Here is a 12500-nt window from a genome sequence, read left to right as displayed (position 1 = left end):
CACACACACACACACACACACACACACACACACACACAGGCACACACAGGCACACACACACACACAGGCACACACACACACAGCGGCACACACACACACACACACACACACACAGCGACACACACAGGCACACACACACACACACGCAGCGACACACACACACACACACACTCAGGCACACACACACAGCGACACACACACACACACACACACACACAGGCACACACACACAAACACACACACACTCAGACACACCACACAGACTTACAGTATGTTAACAAAACGAAATAAACAATCAGAAATGAACCGTAAACTTTACACTCACACGTTTTAATAGAATTTAGACATTTCAAATGTCATATCATTGGCTGTGTGTTTGGTTGTGTTTGGTTTGGTTCTGTGTTGTAACGATGTGTAAATAAGATGAAGTATGAAAAGGGAAAAATAATTACATATAATTATAGGTTGTGTATACAATGTTGTTTGTGCTCCACTCGTTGCCCTGTTTTCATGACAACGGGCCACAAATATTGCTGCTGTGATTGGACGCTGGTAATTTTGCCTAAAACGCAGAACTAAAATATAAACGACAACATGTGTTAGTTTCACGAGCTGAAATTTAAAGATCCCAGACATGTTTCTGTACTCACAAATTAGTGTACGTCCCTGTTAGTGAGCGTTTCTCCTTCGCCAAGAGAATCCATCCACCTGACAGGTGTGGCATATCAAGAAGCTGATTTAAACAGCGTGATCATTACACAGGTGCACCTTGTGCTGGGGGACAATAAAAGGCCGCTCTAAAATGTGCAGTTTTGTCTCACAACAACACGAGGCCACAGATGTCTCATGTTTTGAGGGAACGTGCAATTGGAATGCTGACTGCAGGAATGTCCACCAGAGTTGTTGCCAGAGAATTTGAATGTTTAGTTCTCTACCATAAGCCGCCTCCAACGTCGTTTTAGAGCATTTTGGCTGTACGTTCAATTGGCCTCTCATAACCGCAGACCCACGTGTATGGCGTCGTGTGGGCGAGCCGTTTGCTGATGTCAACGTTGTGAACAGAGTGCCCCGTGGTGGAGGAGGGGTTCTGGTGTGGGGCAGGCATAAGCTACGGACAACGGACACAATTGCATTTTATCGAATGGCAATTTGAATGTACAATAAGACCCGAGGTCCATTTTTGTTTTCTAAAAGTTATCTGTGACCAACAGATTCATATCTGTATTCCCAGTCATGTGAAATCCATGGATTTAGGGGCCTAATGAATTTATTAGAGGAGGCAGGCAGGTAGCCTAGCGGTTAGAGGAGGCAGGCAGGTAGCCTAGCGGTTAGAGGAGGCAGGCAGGTAGCCTAGCGGTTAGAGGAGGCAGGCAGGTAGCCTAGCGGTTAGAGGAGGCAGGCAGGTAGCCTAGCGGTTAGAGGAGGCAGGCAGGTAGCCTAGCGGTTAGAGGAGGCAGGCAGGTAGCCTAGCGGTTAGAGGAGGCAGGCAGGTAGCCTAGCGGTTAGAGGAGGCAGGCAGGTAGCCTAGCGGTTAGAGGAGGCAGGCAGGTAGCCTAGCGGTTAGAGGAGGCAGGCAGGTAGCCTAGCGGTTGGAGGAGGCAGGCAGGTAGCCTAGCGGTTGGAGGAGGCAGGCAGGTAGCCTAGCGGTTGGAGGAGAGGCAGGTAACCTAGCGGTTAGAGCATTGGACCGGTAACCGGAAGGTAGCTGGATCGAATCCCCCGAGTTGACAAGGTAAAAATCTGTCGTTCTGCCCCCTGAACAAGGAAGTTAACCCTCTGTTCCTCGAGCTGCCGAAGACGTGGATGTTGATTAAGGCAGCCCCCCCCCCCCAGCACCTCTCTGATTGGTTGGGTTAAATGAGGAAGACACATTTCAGTTGAAAACATTCAGGTTATATAACTGACTAGGTACCCCCCCTTTCAGTTGAATACATCCAGGTTATATAACTGACTAGGTACCCCCCCTTTCAGTTGAATATATTCAGGTTATATAACTGACTAGGTACCCCCCCCCCCCTTTCAGTTGAATACATTCAGGTTATATAACTAACTAGGTACCCCCCTTTCAGTTGAATACATTCAGGTTATATAACTGACTAGGTACCCCCCCTTTCAGTTGAATACATTCAGGTTATATAACTGACTAGGTACCCCCCCTTTCAGTTGAATACATTCAGGTTATATAACTGACTAGGTACCCCCCCTTTCAGTTGAATATATTCAGGTTATATAACTAACTAGGTACCCCCCTTTCAGTTGAATACATTCAGGTTATATAACTGACTAGGTACCCCCCCCCATTCAGTTGAATACATTCAGGTTATATAACTGACTAGGTACCCCCCCTTTCAGTTGAATACATTCAGGTTATATAAATGACTAGGTACCCCCCCCCCCCTTTCAGTTGAATATATTCAGGTTATATAACTAACTAGGTACCCCCCCTTTCAGTTGAATACATTCAGGTTATATAAATGACTAGGTACCCCCCCCCCCTTTCAGTTGAATACATTCAGGTTATATAACTGACTAGGTACCCCCCCTTTCAGTTGAATACATTCAGGTTATATAACTGACTAGGTACCCCCCCCCCCCTTTCAGTTGAATACATTCAGGTTATATAACTGACTAGGTACCCCCCCCCCTTTCAGTTGAATACATTCAGGTTATATAACTAACTAGGTACCCCCCTTTCAGTTGAATACATTCAGGTTATATAACTGACTAGGTACCCCCCCTTTCAGTTGAATACATTCAGGTTATATAACTGACTAGGTACCCCCCCCCCCCCTTTCAGTTTAATACATTCAGGTTATATAACTGACTAGGTACCCCCCCCCATTCAGTTGAATACATTCAGGTTATATAACTGACTAGGTACCCCCCTTTCAGTTGAATACATTCAGGTTATATAAATGACTAGGTACCCCCCCCCCTTTCAGTTGAATATATTCAGGTTATATAACTAACTAGGTACCCCCCCTTTCAGTTGAATACATTCAGGTTATATAACTAACTAGGTACCCCCCCCCTTTCAGTTGAATACATTCAGGTTATATAACTAACTAGGTACCCCCCCCCTTTCAGTTGAATACATTCAGGTTATATAACTAACTAGGTACCCCCCCCTTTCAGTTGAATACATTCAGGTTATATAACTAACTCGGTACCCCCCCCTTTCAGTTGAATATATTCAGGTTATATAACTAACTAGGTACCCCCCCCTTTCAGTTGAATACATTCAGGTTATATAACTAACTAGGTACCCCCCCCTTTCAGTTGAATACATTCAGGTTATATAACTAACTCGGTACCCCCCCCTTTCAGTTGAATATATTCAGGTTATATAACTGACTAGGTACCCCCCCCCCCCCCCCCCCCTTTCAGTTGAATACATTCAGGTTATATAACTGACTAGGTACCCCCCCTTTCAGTTGAATATATTCAGGTTATATAACTGACTAGGTGCCCCCCCCTTTCAGTTGAATACATTCAGGTTATATAACTAACTAGGTACCCCCCCCTTTCAGTTGAATACATTCAGGTTATATAACTAACTAGGTACCCCCCCCTTTCAGTTGAATACATTCAGGTTATATAACTAACTCGGTACCCCCCCCCTTTCAGTTGAATATATTCAGGTTATATAACTAACTAGGTACCCCCCCTTTCAGTTGAATACATTCAGGTTATATAACTAACTAGGTACCCCCCCCTTTCAGTTGAATACATTCAGGTTATATAACTAACTCGGTACATCCCCCCTTTCAGTTGAATACATTCAGGTTATATAACTAACTAGGTACCCCCCCCTTTCAGTTGAATACATTCAGGTTATATAACTAACTAGGTACCCCCCCTTTCAGTTGAATATATTCAGGTTATATAACTAACTAGGTACCCCCCCCCCCTTTCAGTTGAATATATTCAGGTTATATAACTGACTAGGTACCCCCCCCTTTCAGTTGAATACATTCAGGTTATATAACTGACTAGGTACCCCCCTTTCAGTTGAATACATTCAGGTTATATAAATGACTAGGTACCCCCCCCCCTTTCAGTTGAATACATTCAGGTTATATAACTGACTAGGTACCCCCCCTTTCAGTTGAATACATTCAGGTTATATAACTGACTAGGTACCCCCCCTTTCAGTTGAATACATTCAGGTTATATAACTGACTAGGTACCCCCCCTTTCAGTTGAATACATTCAGGTTATATAACTGACTAGGTACCCCCCTTTCAGTTGAATACATTCAGGTTATATAAATGACTAGGTACCCCCCCCCTTTCAGTTGAATACATTCAGGTTATATAACTAACTAGGTACCCCCCCCCCCCTTTCAGTTGAATACATTCAGGTTATATAACTGACTAGGTACCCCCCCTTTCAGTTGAATACATTCAGGTTATATAAATGACTAGGTACCCCCCCCCCCTTTCAGTTGAATATATTCAGGTTATATAACTAACTAGGTACCCCCCCTTTCAGTTGAATACATTCAGGTTATATAACTAACTCGGTACCCCCCCCCTTTCAGTTGAATACATTCAGGTTATATAACTGACTAGGTACCCCCCCTTTCAGTTGAATATATTCAGGTTATATAACTAACTAGGTACCCCCCCCTTTCAGTTGAATACATTCAGGTTATATAACTAACTAGGTACCCCCCCCCCCCCTTTCAGTTGAATACATTCAGGTTATATAACTGACTAGGTACCCCCCCTTTCAGTTGAATACATTCAGGTTATATAAATGACTAGGTACCCCCCCCCCCCTTTCAGTTGAATATATTCAGGTTATATAACTAACTAGGTACCCCCCCTTTCAGTTGAATACATTCAGGTTATATAACTAACTCGGTACCCCCCCCCTTTCAGTTGAATACATTCAGGTTATATAACTGACTAGGTACCCCCCCTTTCAGTTGAATATATTCAGGTTATATAACTAACTAGGTACCCCCCCCTTTCAGTTGAATACATTCAGGTTATATAACTGACTAGGTACCCCCCCTTTCAGTTGAATACATTCAGGTTATATAACTGACTAGGTACCCCCCCTTTCAGTTGAATACATTCAGGTTATATAACTGACTAGGTACCCCCCCTTTCAGTTGAATACATTCAGGTTATATAACTGACTAGGTACCCCCCTTTCAGTTGAATACATTCAGGTTATATAAATGACTAGGTACCCCCCCCCTTTCAGTTGAATACATTCAGGTTATATAACTAACTAGGTACCCCCCCCCCCCCCTTTCAGTTGAATACATTCAGGTTATATAACTGACTAGGTACCCCCCCTTTCAGTTGAATACATTCAGGTTATATAAATGACTAGGTACCCCCCCCCCCCTTTCAGTTGAATATATTCAGGTTATATAACTAACTAGGTACCCCCCCTTTCAGTTGAATACATTCAGGTTATATAACTAACTCGGTACCCCCCCCCTTTCAGTTGAATACATTCAGGTTATATAACTGACTAGGTACCCCCCCTTTCAGTTGAATATATTCAGGTTATATAACTAACTAGGTACCCCCCCCCTTCAGTTGAATACATTCAGGTTATATAACTAACTAGGTACCCCCCCCCCCCCTTTCAGTTGAATACATTCTGGTTATATAACTGACTAGGTACCCCCCCTTTCAGTTGAATACATTCAGGTTATATAAATGACTAGGTACCCCCCCCCCCCCTTTCAGTTGAATATATTCAGGTTATATAACTAACTAGGTACCCCCCCTTTCAGTTGAATACATTCAGGTTATATAACTAACTCGGTACCCCCCCCCTTTCAGTTGAATACATTCAGGTTATATAACTGACTAGGTACCCCCCCTTTCAGTTGAATATATTCAGGTTATATAACTAACTAGGTACCCCCCCCTTTCAGTTGAATACATTCAGGTTATATAACTAACTAGGTACCCCCCCCTTTCAGTTGAATACATTCAGGTTATATAACTAACTCGGTACCCCCCCCTTTCAGTTGAATATATTCAGGTTATATAACTGACTAGGTACGCCCCCTTTCAGTTGAATACATTCAGGTTATATAACTGACTAGGTACCCCCCCTTTCAGTTGAATACATTCAGGTTATATAACTGACTAGGTACGCCCCCTTTCAGTTGAATACATTCAGGTTATATAACTGACTAGGTACCCCCCCTTTCAGTTGAATACATTCAGGTTATATAACTGACTAGGTACCCCCCCTTTCAGTTGAATATATTCAGGTTATATAACTAACTAGGTACCCCCCCCCCCCTTTCAGTTGAATATATTCAGGTTATATAACTAACTAGGTACCCCCCCCCTTTCAGTTGAATACATTCAGGTTATATAACTGACTAGGTATCCCCCCCCCATTTCAGTTGAATACATTCAGGTTATATAACTGACTAGGTACCCCCCCCCCCATTTCAGTTGAATACATTCAGGTTATATAACTGACTAGGTACCCCCCCCCCCCCATTTCAGTTGAAAACATTCAGGTTATATAACTGACTAGGTACCCCCCCCTTTCAGTTGAATACATTCAGGTTATATAACTAACTAGGTACCCCCCCCCCCCCCTTTCAGTTGAATATATTCAGGTTATATAACTGACTAGGTACCCCCCTTTCAGTTGAATATATTCAGGTTATATAACTGACTAGGTACCCCCCCCCCCCCCCTTTCAGTTGAATATATTCAGGTTATATAACTGACTAGGTACCCCCCCCCCCCCCCTTTCAGTTGAATATATTCAGGTTATATAACTGACTAGGTACCCCCCCCCCCTTTCAGTTGAATATATTCAGGTTATATAACTGACTAGGTACCCCCCCCCTTTCAGTTGAATATATTCAGGTTATATAACTGACTAGGTACCCCCCCTTTCAGTTGAATACATTCAGGTTATATAACTGACTAGGTACCCCCCCCCTTTCAGTTGAATACATTCAGGTTATATAACTGACTAGGTTCCCCCCCCTTTCAGTTGAATACATTCAGGTTATATAACTGACTAGGTACCCCCCCCTTTCAGTTGAATACATTCAGGTTATATAACTGACTAGTTACCCCCCCCCCTTTCAGTTGAATACATTCAGGTTATATAACTGACTAGGTACCCCCCCCCCTTTCAGTTGAATACATTCAGGTTATATAACTGACTAGGTACCCCCCCTTTCAGTTGAATACATTCAGGTTATATAACTGACTAGGTACCCCCCCCCTTTCAGTTGAATACATTCAGGTTATATAACTGACTAGGTACCCCCCCTTTCAGTTGAATACATTCAGGTTATATAACTAACTAGGTACCCCCCCCCCCCCTTTCAGTTGAATATATTCAGGTTATATAACTGACTAGGTACCCCCCTTTCAGTTGAATATATTCAGGTTATATAACTGACTAGGTACCCCCCCCCCCCCCCTTTCAGTTGAATATATTCAGGTTATATAACTGACTAGGTACCCCCCCCCCCTTTCAGTTGAATATATTCAGGTTATATAACTGACTAGGTACCCCCCCCCCCTTTCAGTTGAATATATTCAGGTTATATAACTGACTAGGTACCCCCCCCCTTTCAGTTGAATATATTCAGGTTATATAACTGACTAGGTACCCCCCCTTTCAGTTGAATACATTCAGGTTATATAACTGACTAGGTACCCCCCCCCTTTCAGTTGAATACATTCAGGTTATATAACTGACTAGGTTCCCCCCCCTTTCAGTTGAATACATTCAGGTTATATAACTAACTAGGTACCCCCCCCCCCCCTTTCAGTTGAATATATTCAGGTTATATAACTGACTAGGTACCCCCCTTTCAGTTGAATATATTCAGGTTATATAACTGACTAGGTACCCCCCCCCCCCCCCTTTCAGTTGAATACATTCAGGTTATATAACTGACTAGGTACCCCCCCCCCCTTTCAGTTGAATATATTCAGGTTATATAACTGACTAGGTACCCCCCCCCCCTTTCAGTTGAATATATTCAGGTTATATAACTGACTAGGTACCCCCCCCCTTTCAGTTGAATATATTCAGGTTATATAACTGACTAGGTACCCCCCCTTTCAGTTGAATACATTCAGGTTATATAACTGACTAGGTACCCCCCCCCTTTCAGTTGAATACATTCAGGTTATATAACTGACTAGGTTCCCCCCCCTTTCAGTTGAATACATTCAGGTTATATAACTGACTAGGTACCCCCCCCTTTCAGTTGAATACATTCAGGTTATATAACTGACTAGTTACCCCCCCCCCCTTTCAGTTGAATACATTCAGGTTATATAACTGACTAGGTACCCCCCCCCCTTTCAGTTGAATACATTCAGGTTATATAACTGACTAGGTACCCCCCCTTTCAGTTGAATACATTCAGGTTATATAACTGACTAGGTACCCCCCCTTTCAGTTGAATACATTCAGGTTATATAACTGACTAGGTACCCCCCCTTTCAGTTGAATACATTCAGGTTATATAACTGACTAGGTACCCCCCCCTTTCAGTTGAATACATTCAGGTTATATAACTGACTAGGTACCCCCCCCCCCTTTCAGTTGAATACATTCAGGTTATATAACTGACTAGGTACCCCCCCCTTTCAGTTGAATACATTCAGGTTATATAACTGACTAGGTACCCCCCTTTCAGTTGAATATATTCAGGTTATATAACTGACTAGGTACCCCCCCCCTTTCAGTTGAATACATTCAGGTTATATAACTGACTAGGTACCCCCCTTTCAGTTGAATACATTCAGGTTATATAACTGACTAGGTACCCCCCTTTCAGTTGAATACATTCAGGTTATATAACTGACTAGGTACCCCCCCCCCTTTCAGTTGAATATATTCAGGTTATATAACTGACTAGGTACCCCCCCTTTCAGTTGAATACATTCAGGTTATATAACTGACTAGGTACCCCCCCCTTTCAGTTGAATACATTCAGGTTATATAACTGACCAGGTACCCCCCTTTCAGTTGAATACATTCAGGTTATATAACTGACTAGGTACCCCCCCCCTTTCAGTTGAATACATTCAGGTTATATAACTGACCAGGTACCCCCCCCCCCCCCTTTCAGTTGAATACATTCAGGTTATATAACTGACTAGGTATCCCCCCTTTCAGTTGAATACATTCAGGTTATATAACTAACTAGGTATCCCCCCATTCAGTTGAATACATTCATGTTATATAACTGACTAGGTACCCCCCCCTTTCAGTTGAATACATTCAGGTTATATAACTGACTAGGTACCCCCCCCTTTCAGTTGAATACATTCAGGTTATATAACTGACTAGGTACCCCCCTTTCAGTTGAATATATTCAGGTTATATAACTGACTAGGTACCCCCCCCTTTCAGTTCAATACATTCAGGTTATATAACTAACTAGGTACCCCCCCCCCCCCTTTCAGTTGAATACATTCAGGTTATATAACTGACTAGGTACCCCCCTTTCAGTTGAATATATTCAGGTTAGATAACTGACTAGGTACCCCCCCCCCCCTTTCAGTTGAATACATTCAGGTTATATAACTGACTAGGTACCCCCCCCTTTCAGTTGAATACATTCAGGTTATATAACTGACTAGGTACCCCCCCCTTTCAGTTGAATACATTCAGGTTATATAACTGACTAGGTACCCCCCTTTCAGTTGAATACATTCATGTTATATAACTGACTAGGTACCCCCCCCCCCCCCTTTCAGTTGAATACATTCAGGTTATATAACTGACTAGGTATCCCCCCCCCTTTCAGTTGAATACATTCAGGTTATATAACTGACTAGGTACCCCCCCTTTCAGTTGAATACATTCAGGTTATATAACTGACTAGGTACCCCCCCCCCCCTTTCAGTTGAATACATTCAGGTTATATAACTGACTAGGTATCCCCCCCCCCCCTTTCAGTTGAATATATTCAGGTTATATAACTAACTAGGTACCCCCCCCCCCTTTCAGTTGAATACATTCAGGTTATATAACTAACTAGGTACCCCCCCCCCCCCCCCCCCTTTCAGTTGAATACATTCAGGTTATATAACTAACTAGGTACCCCCCCCCCCTTTCAGTTGAATACATTCAGGTTATATAACTAACTAGTTACCCCCCCTTTCAGTTGAATATATTCAGGTTATATAACTGACTAGGTACCCCCCTTTCAGTTGAATACATTCAGGTTATATAACTGACTAGGTACCCCCCCTTTCAGTTGAATACATTCAGGTTATATAACTGACTAGGTATCCCCCTTTCAGTTGAATACATTCAGGTTATATAACTGACTAGGTACCCCCCTTTCAGTTGAATACATTCAGGTTATATAACTGACTAGGTACCCCCCCTTTCAGTTGAATACATTCAGGTTATATAACTAACTAGGTACCCCCCCTTTCAGTTGAATATATTCAGGTTATATAACTGACTAGGTACCCCCCTTTCAGTTGAATACATTCAGGTTATATAACTGACTAGGTACCCCCCTTTCAGTTGAATACATTCAGGTTATATAACTGACTAGCTACCCCCCCTTTCAGTTGAATACATTCAGGTTATATAACTGACTAGGTACCCCCCCCCCCCCTTTCAGTTGAATACATTCAGGTTATATAACTGACTAGGTATCCCCCCCCCCCTTTCAGTTGAATACATTCAGGTTATATAACTAACTAGGTACCCCCCCTTTCAGTTGAATACATTCAGGTTATATAACTAACTAGGTACCCCCCCCCCCTTTCAGTTGAATACATTCAGGTTATATAACTGACTAGGTACCCCCCCCTTTCAGTTGAATATATTCAGGTTATATAACTGACTAGGTACCCCCGCCCCCTTTCAGTTGAAAACATTCAGGTTATATAACTGACTAGGTATCCCCCCCCCTTTCAGTTGAATACATTCAGGTTATATAACTGACTAGGTACCCCCCCTTTCAGTTGAATACATTCAGGTTATATAACTGACTAGGTACCCCCCTTTCAGTTGAATATATTCAGGTTATATAACTGACTAGGTACCCCCCCCCCCCCTTTCAGTTGAATACATTCAGGTTATATAACTGACTAGGTACCCCCCCCTTTCAGTTGAATACATTCAGGTTATATAACTGACTAGGTACCCCCCCCTTTCAGTTGAATACATTCAGGTTATATAACTGACTAGGTACCCCCCCCCCCCCCCCTTTCAGTTGAATACATTCAGGTTATATAACTGACTAGGTATCCCCCCCCCTTTCAGTTGAATACATTCAGGTTATATAACTGACTAGGTACCCCCCCTTTCAGTTGAATACATTCAGGTTATATAACTGACTAGGTACCCCCCCCCCCCTTTCAGTTGAATACATTCAGGTTATATAACTGACTAGGTATCCCCCCCCCCCCTTTCAGTTGAATATATTCAGGTTATATAACTAACTAGGTACCCCCCCCCCCTTTCAGTTGAATACATTCAGGTTATATAACTAACTAGGTACCCCCCCCCCCCCCCCCCCTTTCAGTTGAATACATTCAGGTTATATAACTAACTAGGTACCCCCCCCCCCTTTCAGTTGAATACATTCAGGTTATATAACTAACTAGTTACCCCCCCTTTCAGTTGAATATATTCAGGTTATATAACTGACTAGGTACCCCCCTTTCAGTTGAATACATTCAGGTTATATAACTGACTAGGTACCCCCCCTTTCAGTTGAATACATTCAGGTTATATAACTGACTAGGTATCCCCCTTTCAGTTGAATACATTCAGGTTATATAACTGACTAGGTACCCCCCTTTCAGTTGAATACATTCAGGTTATATAACTGACTAGGTACCCCCCCTTTCAGTTGAATACATTCAGGTTATATAACTAACTAGGTACCCCCCCTTTCAGTTGAATATATTCAGGTTATATAACTGACTAGGTACCCCCCTTTCAGTTGAATACATTCAGGTTATATAACTGACTAGGTACCCCCCTTTCAGTTGAATACATTCAGGTTATATAACTGACTAGCTACCCCCCCTTTCAGTTGAATACATTCAGGTTATATAACTGACTAGGTACCCCCCCCCCCCCTTTCAGTTGAATACATTCAGGTTATATAACTGACTAGGTATCCCCCCCCCCCTTTCAGTTGAATACATTCAGGTTATATAACTAACTAGGTACCCCCCCTTTCAGTTGAATACATTCAGGTTATATAACTAACTAGGTACCCCCCCCCCCCTTTCAGTTGAATACATTCAGGTTATATAACTGACTAGGTACCCCCCCCTTTCAGTTGAATATATTCAGGTTATATAACTGACTAGGTACCCCCGCCCCCTTTCAGTTGAAAACATTCAGGTTATATAACTGACTAGGTACCCCCCCTTTCAGTTGAATATATTCAGGTTATATAAATGACTAGGTACCCCCCCCCCCTTTCAGTTGAATATATTCAGGTTATATAACTGACTAGGTACCCCCCCCCCCCCCCCCCTTTCAGT

General features: G+C 42.7%; 1 protein-coding gene across 1 annotated transcript in view; it reads left to right on the top strand.

Annotated features, from left to right (window-relative positions):
- The window catches only part of rfc1 (replication factor C (activator 1) 1), a 55938-nt gene that overhangs the window by 19906 nt on the left and 23532 nt on the right, over positions 1 to 12500 (top strand). The gene's annotated exons all lie outside the window — the stretch shown is intronic.

Source organism: Salvelinus alpinus, chromosome 6 (assembly GCF_045679555.1).
Source record: "Salvelinus alpinus chromosome 6, SLU_Salpinus.1, whole genome shotgun sequence".
Taxonomy (NCBI): domain Eukaryota; kingdom Metazoa; phylum Chordata; class Actinopteri; order Salmoniformes; family Salmonidae; genus Salvelinus; species Salvelinus alpinus.
This window is presented reverse-complemented; position numbering and strand designations above follow the sequence as displayed.